The sequence below is a fragment of the Schistocerca gregaria genome, chromosome 3 (genome assembly GCF_023897955.1).
Source record: "Schistocerca gregaria isolate iqSchGreg1 chromosome 3, iqSchGreg1.2, whole genome shotgun sequence".
Classification (NCBI taxonomy): Eukaryota; Metazoa; Arthropoda; class Insecta; order Orthoptera; family Acrididae; genus Schistocerca; species Schistocerca gregaria.
This window is the reverse complement of record NC_064922.1, coordinates 795,274,992-795,286,967: the sequence shown is the minus strand read 5'-3', so window position 1 is coordinate 795,286,967 and position 11,976 is coordinate 795,274,992. Positions and strand designations below refer to the sequence as shown.

At 40.6% G+C, this 11,976-nt stretch overlaps 1 pseudogene; it reads left to right on the top strand.

Moving 5' to 3' along the window:
• The first annotated feature begins 585 nt into the window (after nucleotides 1-585).
• LOC126356654 (5S ribosomal RNA) lies at nucleotides 586-703 on the top strand (annotated as a pseudogene).
• Nucleotides 704-11,976: the final 11,273 nt, after the last annotated feature.

The following is an 11,976-nucleotide window of genomic DNA, read 5'->3' as shown; positions in this document are numbered from 1 at the left end:
AACTATAAAGTGACCAGGAAATTTCAGCGAAATATTCTCCAAGTTTTTTCTCAACTGCTGTGCCACTACTGCTACTGAGGCAGAGGGTTCATAAAAGCATCAATGTCCTTGTTTGATCCACCTTCAAAACTTACCCAAATTATTTCGCATTCTGAGTCTGTACGGGCGTTACGCGTTGGTTGCTTCCAAATATTTACAAAAGTGAGACTGAATGATGTTACTCGTTCCTGTTCCCACCTACAAGACAGCTTGCTACCAGGGTTTTCCAGTATTTATTATTTTCATTCAAATTCGATATTCCTACAAAGAAACTAGATGAGTGTTACGAGAAGTGAGGGAACTCAGTTGTCAGATTGCCACCACCACTGTCTCTCTGCAGACGTATCCTTTCGCTTAACGTCATAGAAAGGAAACAATCAGTCACAGCCATCTTGGTGAAAATTGTTAACAACTGAAAGAAGAAATATCAAAATTAAAAAAAAATATACTTTCACACCTAAGAACAAAATGATCTAATTTTTTCATTTCTCTTTCGTCTCGGAAACACAAAGAAAATCACTATTCATATTTCAGTAGGGTATTTAAGCGAACGGCCTTGCCGCAGTGGTAACATCGGTTCCCGTCAGATCACCGAAGTTAAGCGCTGTCGGGCTGGGCTAGCACTTGGATGGGTGACCATCTGGTCTGCTGAGCGCTGTTGGCAAGCGGGGTGCACTCAGCCCTTGTGAGGCAAACTGAGGGAGCTACTTGATTGAGAAGTAGCGGCTCCGGTCTCGGAAACTGACTTACGGGCAGGAGAGCGGAGTGCTGACCTCATGCCTCTCCATATCCGCATCCAGTGATGCCTGTGGGCTGAACGTGACACGGCGGACGGTCGGTACCGTTAAGCCTTCATTTCCTGTTCGGGAGGAGCATTAGGATATTTAGTAAATCAGTAACCCGCGCCACTCAGTCTCCAAAGAAAGAAACTTCTATGCAGAAAACAACTTTAAACGTTTGATTACTTACCCCAAATAAGTTAATTAGTAAATATTTTACGTCAGGGATGTAAACCTTTATCACTGGAGACGGAAGCCATAATAATGTTGGTTTTGCTAAGACTAAACTCTTTTCGAACAGGCCCTCGAAGACTCAACTGTACCGCCCAGCCGCCGTGTCATCCCGAGCCGATAGGCGTCACTGGACGCGGATTTGGAGGGGTATGTGGTCAGCACACGGGTCTCCCTGTCGTTGTCATCTTTCATGACCGGAGCTGCTACTTTTAAATGAAGTAACTTGTCAGTTGGCCTCGCAAGAGCCCGCTTCCCATCAGAGCTCCGCAGACACGCTCGGTCACTCATCAAAGGATTAGCCCAGCCCGACAGCTCTTAACTTCTGTGACGTGACGGGAACCGTTGTTACTAATGTCACATGCTGTAGCCATTGGTTTTACTACCTTCGGATTATTCCTGGATGAATATAGATGGGTTAACTTGCGCTCAATTTTAAGACAAAACTAGTTTTCCAGTCGTTCACTGTTTACGACGTCATATCTTCTGAAGTATGTGTAGTACATTAAAGGTTATATGTGGGCACTGTCTGCACGAAAAGATTTGAAGTGATGTGTAAAGTTTCATGCATATCGCTAAGTGATCTTACTCTCAACTATTGGATGAATATCATCTGGGTAACATGCGCACTATGAGTTATACTGCCTCAAGAGATATACGCAGGGTCTACTACTTGTCCTATTGTGTTAAACTTTTGATGTACCATTATATATAAAATGCACTCCGTTAAATTATGACGAATAGAAATCTGCACGCCACAAAACATCACAAAACGGGTGACCCTCTCGCAGTAGTAGAAAGCTATGTGTGAGAGGGCAGAGCCCAATGCCCAATTCGAAGACGTATTAGGGTCACTTTATCCCGCCAGAACAACTGGCAGGAGTAACGCCATGGCCGGGTTGCTGATTTCATCAACCGCAGCTTATTAGCCGGCACCGCCAGCTGTTCCTCATCCCACAACTGCATGCACATCCTGTGTTGTGCAAAAACAAGAGCCTGCAAGGAAACAGGACACTGCGCCACGTCCTGTCCTCTGAAGGCCTCCTTGGCAGTCTGTTTACCCAGATCGAACAATTTTATCATCTTACTTTGCTCATTAATGCACTGCCGGAGCCGCGGGGAGTGGCCGCGTGGTTTGAGGCGCCATGTCGCACATTGCGTGGCCCCCTCCGCCGGGGGTTCGGTTCTCCCTCGGGCATGGGTGTGTGTGTGTGTGTGTGTGTGTGTTGTTCTTAGCATAAGTTAGTTTAAGCAGTGTGTAAGTCTAGGGACCGATGACCTCAGCAGTTTGGTCCCTTAGAAATTCACACATACACACACACACACACACACACACACTGCCAGAAGAAAATTAGTTCACCTGGAAAGATGACGTGATATTCATCCAATGACGGCATATACCACCTGTGGAATAGTATGTGTATTGGCAATGGTTTCAACGTCGTCTGCCAACAGATAATGTAGTGACATAGCTACCAAATGGTTCAAATGGCTCTAAGCACTATAAGACCTAACATCGGAGGTCATCACTCCCCTAGAACTTAGAACTAATTAAACCTAACTAACCCAAGGACATCACACACATCCATGCCCGAGGCAGGATTCGACCGTAGCAGTGGTGCGGTTCCAGACTGAAGTGACTAGAACCGCTAGGCCACAGGGGCCGGCACATAGCTACCAGAGTGCCATCATTGTCTACTCTTTAATAGGGAGTGCTCACAGCCAGAAGGCTCAGTGTGGGACAAACATGTAAAGCAAGCACGCAACCATGCCGCAGAGAACCAGTTTAAACATCCCCTTAGAAAAATTATACACGACTGTGCTTAAACTGACACACAATAGTTTTTAGCGCAACGCAATCTGACTTTCAATAATCCCTACAAGAGAATGGCCCTGACTAACATTAACCTATACGTTTCACAAATCGCTTACCTCACAAAAATCTTGTTTACTCGAACTACTGCAATACAGCGAGCGCCACTACTGCCAGCTAAATAAAAGGTTCAAACTACGGAAGGCACTAACTACTGATAGTCATAGTTAGCAAATGAAAGATTTTGATAGAGAACAAACAATGTATTTACCTCAATAGTGATCAAAAGTCATAATGTATATAGCAGTTCATGACATCCAGTCTTACAGATTTCAAATCTCCGCCCTCTCTCTTCCCACATCCACCACTGCTGGTGGCTCACCTCCAACTGCACAACGCTACGCGCTGTTAACATCCAGCCGCCCAACACTACAATGGCGAGTATTTCAACAATGCCAACCAGCCACTGACTGCACACAGCACAACCAGTGATTTTTCATACAGAGCGCTATGTGGCGTTACCAATAAAAAAACCTAAACAGCCTACTTACATAGCCCCCATGCTCTGCACAAAAAATTTTACAAATTGTTTTGGGCAGTGGCCAATACAGATTTGAAAAATTTTTTCATAAGAAATGAAATGCACACACTTATCGATACAATGTTGGTCAAAAGCTAAAATTTTTTCACAGTCCATTAAGACAGTCCTGATCGTTCATCACAGTAAAATAGCAGTGTTTTTCTCATAGTCTGAGCAGTAAAAGAAAATGCACACGGAAGTAGTGGATTTCCATGCAGTCTTGAAGAAGTAGTGTTGTCCTTCCAACGGAAAGACAGTGCTGACTCTTGACATGCAGACAGGTAATGGGCCACAACAGAGCAAACCCACCACAGGGTCAGTCGAAATTTTAAAGAATATTGGTAGGTTGGTCATCACAGAGCAGACCCACTGTAGTCCTAGAAGAGATTATGGTATTGGTGGGCCACCAGAGGTGCAGATACACTGCACTCCTTGTAGAAATAATGGTATTGGTGAGTCATCAAAGGTGTAGACCCACTGTAGTCCTTGTAGAAATGATGGTATTGGTGGGCCATCAAAGATGCAGACCCACCATAGTCCTCGTAGAAATGGTCAGCAGCCATCTTTTGCGATTGTGCAGGTGCACAATCACCATAAAAGAGTCTTGCGGACAATATAGCAAGTCCATAAACCACCAACATTTGCAGTAATACAGACTTTACAAAAGAATCGAAATACATATACATCAGTGTTACAGGAATTTTGACATAAGTACATACATAAAAGATCAGAATAACTTTTGAAACATCAACTTCACACATGAGCATTAGAACAAAACCGAATAAATAATGTGTAAACATCTTATGATGTAAATAACATGTTACTAATGCAAATTATATTTGAGGATAACAGTATTCCTCGTCATAGTGAATGTAGCTTAGTATTAGAAGAGAAAAAATTCTATGAAACAGTACACAGAGACAGGAAGAAAACAAATACACAAGGATACACAAACACATAGTGGGATAACACAAAAGAAAAGGACAGGGTTTCTTTTCAGGGTAACATTTGGTACTGCAGTCCAACCCAAAACTTCATTCCACAGATCGTCACTCTTATTTCAACATTTGCTCCAGCCAAAAAAAAAAAATCCTATCCAAGCATGCTTTCTGTATTCTGTTCACATCCTCTATCAAAAATAGTTTTTCTCCACTGTACATTACTTTTTTGGCCAAACCATTTTCTTATAGCTTCTCAATGCTTTTCTTCCAATTCATCATAGTTAGTTTCTTAATAATCTACCCCCTTTTAAGCTAACCTAAACCTACTGAGCTCAGATGCTAAACTAAGGGACGACGCAATGCAGCAGCACAAAACAAGTAACACAAACAGCAATGACAAAAAAAAATGCAAATTGGCAAAAAATGGCAGCAATATAGGACTTAGCAAAGCATATGCAACATTACAACTAATATGAAGCAATGAACAGCAACAAGAAAAATAAATCAGTAGTAAAACTGGCTTAACAGAGTAATACAAAGTGAAATTCAGTAACACTATGCCTGGCAAACAGCAGCAGAAAATGCAATAACTTATAACTAAACATGACAAAGCTCAAGCCGAAAAAATATTACAGTAAAGACAACAATGCAGAAAAGGGAAATGTCTATTCACATATTAATATCTATGTCATTAAAGTGGTGCACCACAGAACTAATTCTACAAAAGATATTACCAAGTAGTTGAAAAGAAAATTAAGTATGCAGTAACTGTTATTAATCCCTTCTTATCGTTCTTTCCTTTCCAAGTGCTCCTTTTTCGAAGAACGTGGATCATAAAATAATTATTTAATAGATGTGTTGACAGAAAGTGTTCACATTAGCAAATGCATTTAATTTTATTTTATAAAACCAATGCTGCAACACAGCTGGAAACCAGATATCAAATGAAATAAGCAACTACGAAAGGCAAAGCATAAAAATATCATTCAATAGTCATGTGACATTTCATAAGTTAGTACAACTTCTCTCAACTCCCATAGAAAGACGCTTGTCATTATCAGGTGTGCAGATGTAAGAAAGTATCTTTCCAAGTAATGAGCGTGTCGTTTTTACGATGCTTTCTACAAAGGAATGTCAATAGCGAGGATAATGGCCTCTTTTTTTTCACCTAATGGCTTTCTTTTCTCAGGTGGCTGTCGCGCAGCTGGGTGCCCACGACGCATTACGTGCAGTTGTTCACTTAACTGTCTTACCGAAATATTTACGACACCAGTTTCCGCTACAGTGGCAGTTTCATATAAAAAATTTCACAGGTCAAGAATTTGCGTTACACATCTGTAGAAACAAAATCCTATTGATATAACAGTGTCCAAAAAATTTTCGTTGGCATTGTAATACATTCACGCATTTACATACATTTCATAACTCTTAAAGTACGATTCTTGGTTTCCAACAACCTTTCTCACAAACCAGAGTCCCTAACCACTACTCATTATTCCTTGCTTTATTACGCATATACATATTCATCGACACTTCTTCAATATTTCATCATAATAAATATGTAGCATAATCAAGTTCGTCACATGGCATCAGCCTATTGATCATAAACATACCGCAACAGCGTAATACACATCGTCATCATAACATCATAAAACCTCAGCCAAATCTCAAAATCGTCGTGGCTTCCTTCAATAAACTCAAAACCTAAAAAAAATTCTCTGCTCATGTCAAAAGTGTCATCTGCCTCAAACATACTTAAAAATCATGATCCCATACCAAATACGTCATTCAAAGCTCTCATAGTATCACAATGGTTCCGAAAAAATATGAACATTTCACAAAGTACAGACAAAATACAATTTCATAAGTGTGAAGTTATCCAACTGTGTAATTACGTAAACATCTGTCACTGATGTAGTAAAATAAATGTTTGTCTCTCCCAGTTAAATGATCAGATAGCTATGTAATTAATGTGTTAGAGAAATATGGTACCGATGTGTAAAGTTGTATAAGCAAATACCATATTAGCTAGGGCTCCTTGTGCTTTCCATACACATGCTACACAAAGTAAGCGTGTACCCCCCTGAGGATGAATGTAATTATATCCTCAGGTGTTACAGATTACAGCAATGGAATGAAATGTACCACGGAAAACCTTTGTATCATTGTACTTCAAATATCTTTAAAAATAAATGTTTTAAATACAAAATTAATCACTCAAATACGTGTACTGTAGCGATAAACTGTGCGTCTTGTTGTAAGATAATCTCTGTGGAAGTGTCGTAGTTATCGTCCTCCGAAAGCTAAGTTCTGCAGAAGTCAATGTACTTACCTCATGATAAACAAAAGTGAAATGCTTTGCGTATAGATATCGTAGTTACTACGCTTATTGCCGTGATTAAGTAAGTACTGTACTGTAACGTATTGTTGTGCTACAGAAAAGGCTGTCTCATTGTAGCTATACCACGAAGTTACTACTAAAACATGTTTCCCTTTCCAGAAGAATTCAGAAAAACTGTGCAGATATAAAACAGATACACCGCAAAAGCACAATGTAAATTGTGTGACACATTAGTAGCGCCGTGATATAATCGTGTAGCTATCAAAGAAACCAAATGCTAAGTCATCTTTAATTCTCACAGAAAGTACTTCAAACTAAACCAAAATGACGCATTAAAATCTCATTAACAGTATATGTTCTAAGTATGTAAGCCTTATAGTCGTTCCGTAATCGTGCAACTAACAAGCAAGAATGTACAAATAACAACACTGTGTCGTCTGTTCACTATAACAATGCATTCGCAATTTCTGTTTAAAAATGTTCTCTAGGTTCTAGACTGGATAGTTAACTTCAAAACATTGTTGCATGATAACACTTTCAAAGTGTGACAACGCATACTAGTAACGTAAAGTGAAAATTTTTATAGCAAAAACTAAGTTAAAAAGCAGATTATCATTCAATAAACGGTTTTACATGTGAAATGTCGTGTAAACCTTAACTCTTCCTCAGTACGCAGCAAATCAACTTGAACGCAATTATCATGCGGTGTACGTCGGTAAAGAATAGTGGAATTTTTCTCAGGGTTAGCGTCTATGATATTTTTCTATAACCAGCCGGCGCACGTGGCTGCCTGCGGTGCGAGTCATTGTCTGTTTCTTTGTTGGCGCGCTTCGTTATTGGGATTAGGAGACCTAACTTCTAAAAATTCACCTTGTCGAGAGTGCCCTGCTCTGTTTGAATCTCGCCAGTTCTGATACAATTCAGGTCTGTCGTTAAGATCATATCGTCTGTCGTCATATCGGTAGATTCCATAATTTCTTTCTTGTCGGTTACGTGGTGGAGAGTTTCTCCCTGAATCGTAACTGCGCGCTGAACCGTTGAGTCTAAAGATATTCTGTCTCCCCTGGTAATATTTATTTTGGTTCCCATATTGTCTGTTTCTCTTATTGTCTCTGTAATAGTCGTTACCGAGGAGAGGTGATCTTTCCCTGTAATTATTACTACTCTGCCAACGGTTGTCATATGGGTGGTGTCTGTTGTGTTGTGAGAATAGCCTTGTCGTGTCCAGTTATTATTTCTTTCATCGCGGAATTGCGACGGATGTGACCTGTAATTGTTGTGTTCCTGTTTCCGCGTTCAGCGATTGTCAGTTTCAATTTCCAATTCTTGTAACAGTCCCTTAAAAGCTTCAATGTCCTTTTTGCAACGTCCTGCCAAAATAATATGTCGTAAATGTTCAGGCAATTTGATTAAGCAAATGCGGATGAGTTCTGATGCGCTGTATGGGTTTGAAAAATACTGATTCTTATGTAACATGTCTTCAAAATATTTCACAAGACTGGAAAATTCAGATTGTTCGAAATGTTTCATCATAATGATGCTATGTTTTACTCGGTCTTGTGTAGCTTGAGACCAATATGCTGAGAGGAAATCATGATAAAATTCTCCTTCACTGTGACAATCGTGAATGACCGATCGCATTCTTACAGCTGATTCATTCTCTAAGTAACCACACATAAATTCTAATCTGTGCTCTAATGACCAGTTAGGAGGAAAACAATGAGAGAATTGATGGAGCCACGCTTGTGGATGAATGTCATTGCCAGAATTTTTAAATGTTTTGAATTTACGTGTAGTAATGAACAGCTTATAGTCAAAATCATCGTGTCAGCGGGTAGCATATCGGTCATTGTTACGTCGTGTCAGCGGTTCGATCTCAAAATTCGGTGCACCTTGCCAATTTCTTTCATAATTTCCGAAATGCCCTGTGTTATTATTTTGTGGCTTTTCCGTATTTCTAAGTCCCTCTTCCCGTGTTGGAGCGCGAGTGTCCTCTGACATACGTAATTCTTGTATTACCTGTGTCAGCTGATCTTGAACTTCCCGGATTTCTCTTTGGTGTTGCGTATTAATTTGATTCTGATTTTGTTTGAATTTCTTAATTTGTTCATACTCTTCTGTGTCAGTGATGGCTACAGGTCTTGTGTCATTCAGATCAACATCTACCTTCGTAGATAAATTATTTACCTGATCTGAAAGTTCAACTACCTTCTCGGATAATGAACTGATTTACTCCATGTGTCTTTCTGAACCAATTTTCAGAGTATCCACTGTGTCCTTTAAGTTTTCCTGAGTTTTTGCAAGTTGCGTAACCGAATCGGTAGATACAGCTGAGTCAATCTTAGCTTGCAAGGTCTCATGATTTTCATGAACAATAGTTTGCAGTTCTTTTATGGCTAATTCGTGATTCTGTAACATATTTTCATGCCGCGAAAAAATAGGTTGGAAATGCTCACAAATTTGTGTTTTTACGTCATTACAGACTGTTTGACATTTAGATTCGATTTTATGTAACTCAGTAGTTAAATCTTCACGTGTTTGTTCAAGCGTATGTTCCACTGAGTCTAACTTTTGAAGCTTTTGTTCCATTGTGTCTAAGTGTTGCTGTGTTTGTCTCTGGTGTTGTTCCATTGTGTCTAACTTTTGAAGATTTTGTTCCATTGTGTCTAACTTTTGAAGCTTTTGCTGTGTTTGTCTCTGATTTTGTTCCATTGTGTCTAACTTTTGAAGATTTTGTCCCATTTGTTTCTGATTCTGTTCCATTTGTAGCATTAATTGCAATAATAATGTATTAGTGTCTGGAATCTGTCTCTCTATGCCTTTTGGCAATGCATTTTCACCGGGAACATTCACATTTTGACAGGCAGAAAAAGTGTCTTGACTCATTTGAGAAAACGGTGAGGACCCAAAACGTAAGTCTACAGTATTTGCAATATTGTGTTCTGTCATTTCGGATTCCTGAGGCGAGCTGTTGCCGACCGATCGATCGATAATTGTTCCCTGTTCACTACTTGTTTCATTGTGTACACCGTTATTTGCCGCCCACTCCATATCCCTTTGCACAATTACCAAATTACTACTTCGAATGTCTGTTAATTCACTACACAGAGGTGCTGATAAGCTACGCTCGTCGTCACTTTTATTTCTCAGTTTACTATGGAGCCTAGTGTTACGTTTTTCACACGCCATTATTGTCCCAATATTTCACACGATAACACAGAAAAGCACAATTTGAAGGGGAAAATAAGAGAACACATTAAGATAGCACTGAAAATAATATCTAGTTAATTGCAAGCGCAGCTGCGAAATACTTGGTGCAAATCTACATGCATGCCACAACTGTTTTACTGTACAACAATGAAAGACTGCAACTACAAAGGAGATTCTCTCTACAATTACGCACTAGCAATAAACGATAGATACACTAATTACATAAACTGCAAGAAGAAAATCAGAAGATTCCAGTGAGATATCCTTGGCTAAGGGTCCACATATGAAACGTCCCCTTAGAAAAATTATACAACACTGTGCTTAAACTGACACACACTATTTTTTTTAATTTTTTTTTTTCGCAACGCAATCTGACTTTCAGTAATCCCTACAAGAAAATGGCCCTGACTAACATTAACCTACACGTTTCACAAATCACTTACCTTACAAAAATCTTGTTTACTCGAACTACTGCAATACAGCGAGCGCCACTACTGCCAGCTAAATAAAAGATTCAAACTACGGAAGGCATTAACTACTGATAGGCATAGTTAGAAAATGAAAGATTTTGATAGAGAACAAACAATGTATTTACCTCAATAGTGATCAAAAGTCATAATGTATATAGCAGTTCATGACATCCAGTCTTACAGATTTCAAATCTCCGCCCTCTCTCTTCCCACATCCACCACTGCTGGTGGCTCACCTCCAACTGCGCAACGCTACGCGCTGTTAACATCCAGCCGCCCAACACTACAATGGCGAGTATTACAACAATGCCAACCAGCCACTGACTGCACACAGCACAGCCAGTGATTTTTCATACAGAGCGCTATGTGGCGTTACCAATAAAAAAACCTAAACAGCCTACTTACACAGTTGCGATTCCTACAGCCACCTGAATGAGTTTGGAAGGAGTCAAATTGTGGCCTTCCGAGTAGCGGGATAGTACTTTCGGAGAATTGTCATACAAGTTGGACGTGCTGCGTCAATTGTGCGACGATGCTGGTATAAGAAGTCACGTGAATATTCTCACTCCCGTAGACGATATTCTGGATGTCCACACAGCACAAACACCCGCCAGGATCGTCGTAGTGCAAGAGCAGCAGTGGTAAATCGTACAGCTACCACAGCAAAGCTAATAGGGCTTATGAGTCCAAACGTGTCAACGCAAACTGTTGCGAACCAGTTATTAGCAGTGGGAGTACGGGCATGCACACTTCTAGGCTGTCTCACTCATACCACAGCATCGACGTGCACAGCTACACTGGTGCCCTCAGAGGACCACTTGGTAGATCGAATGGCACGCTATGGTCGTCGACGATGAAAGCAAATTCTGCCTCTACGCAAGTGATGCTCGTTTCCCCGTAAGACATGGACTTGGTGAGCGCCGTCTCGAAGAGTACATTCGTCCAAGACTCTCTGGCCCCATCCCAGGCATTATGTTCTGGGGTGCAATAAATTAAACTACTGGCCATTGAAATTTCTACACCAAGAAGAAATGCAGATGATAAACGGGTATTCATTGGACAAATATATTGTACTAGAACTGACATGTGATTACATTTTCACACAATTTGGGTGCATAGATCCTGAGAAATCAATACGCAGAACAACCACCCGAGGCCGTAACAACGGCCTTGATACGCCTGCGTATTGAGTCAAACAGAGCTTGGATGGCGTGTACATGTACAGCTGCCCATGCGGCTTCAACACGATACCACAGTTCATCAAGAATAGTGACTGATGTATCGTGACGAGCCAGTTGCTCGGTCACCATTGACCGGACGTTTTCAATTGGTGAGAGATCTGGAGAATGTGATGGCCAGGGTAGCAGTCGAACATTTTTTTTGTATCCAGAAAAGCCCGTACAGGAGCCGCAACATGCGGCCGTGCACTATCCTACTGAAATGTAGGGTTTCGAAAGGATCGAATGAGATATAGAGCCACGGGTCGTAACATATCTGAAACGTAACGTCCACTGTTCAAAGTGCCGTCAGTGTGAACAAGAGGTGACCGAGACGTGTAACCAATGGTACCCC